Genomic DNA, 1384 nt, shown 5'->3' on the forward strand with positions numbered 1-1384 from the left:
GCTTCATTTATTTTTGAACACATAATAACATTGTGAATGATAAAAAATCGAAAAAGTGCTTAAAAGCTAAAAACACTTAAAAATAAGTCAATTCAAACACCCACAGAGATTCATGTTAGTAGACCGATAAGGACTAGTGAGGCTTGTGTGATGGCTTGAGCAACTCGCCAAACTTCATGTTGTACAGAACGCCACAAGTCTGGAGTGTTGAGGCTTTGGCTCTCTCGATAGCGTCAGATATACCGGGGAATGAGTTAGATACATAATCATTGTATCTTGTTGGCGCGTAAATCTGAGTATAAAAGTTGTCGTTGAAATGAATGACGTGATTGTTGGGTAAACGCGAAATAACAACTAAAGTATTTGTGGCAAAATAATAGAAAAATAAATGAAAAAATGACACCAAGGATTTTACGTGGAATTCAAGGAAAAAACCCCTAACCAAGAGGAGCAACTGATATTACTATAGTAAGAATTTTTACACCATAGTTACAAGTACAACATTCAAAAGAAATAAACCTCTTTTGACTCTTAACTTACTAAAATATCGCTCACTTTAATTTTTTGACTATTTTTAATCACAGTCTATGGAATACCTCACTGCTCTCTATATGTTTGTTTTTCTCTCTGTTTTGTGAGTCAAACTAATTAGCTGAAGAACTCCTTTTATCGAGAAAGAATGTCCATGCAAAAGTCATTTCTTACATACATAGAAATTGCAAGTCAACATTTGCAGCTGAGAAAATATTTGTGCTGATTTTCTCTTTGCTAGGAAGTTGAAATTTTTTTCTATAGTTTGAAAAAATTGTTCTTAGCATTTATGGGTTGGACGCCACAGTGATACCATTTGGTATCAGAGCCGTATATATGAGTAAAAAATTGTCATGAAATGAATAACAGTGTGATATTATTTGGTATTAGAGCCGTAAATCTGAGTAAAAAGTTGTCATGAAATGAATAACAACGTGATATCATTTGATATCAAAACAAGATTGAAAAATGGAATTCTTACCAAATGTTTGTACCATGTCCTTGAAGGAAGCCCGTCTCTGTCTGTGAATGCTCGTTCGGTCATTATTAGTCTATCGTTCCGCTCTCTCACCTCTCTCACCGATGCACGCCTTCTTTTCACTCTGAGCGCCTACAAGTCACGTATATGTTAAATCCACGCACGCAGTGTGTGACTGACTCATGTAAAATCTTAAGCTGTTACAGAGAGCGCTCGTGTTGTACCTTTATGTCATCCTTAATTTTTTTGGCGGCTTTTCGAAGTTTTTCAATAGAAGCATACAAGGGAACAAGTGAAATGCCATTATCTGATATTTCACCTTCCAAGCCTTCTGCACTTTTCTGTTTACATGAATATTGAGAACATTAGGTGACA

The 1384-nt window shown here is 35.4% G+C and overlaps 1 pseudogene; it reads right to left on the minus strand.

Annotated features, from left to right (window-relative positions):
• Positions 1–110: 110 nt before the first annotated feature.
• On the minus strand, positions 111–1359 carry LOC124893087 (annotated as a pseudogene).
• Positions 1360–1384: the final 25 nt, after the last annotated feature.

This window comes from Capsicum annuum, unplaced genomic scaffold (genome assembly GCF_002878395.1).
Source record: "Capsicum annuum cultivar UCD-10X-F1 unplaced genomic scaffold, UCD10Xv1.1 ctg53589, whole genome shotgun sequence".
Classification (NCBI taxonomy): Eukaryota; Viridiplantae; Streptophyta; class Magnoliopsida; order Solanales; family Solanaceae; genus Capsicum; species Capsicum annuum.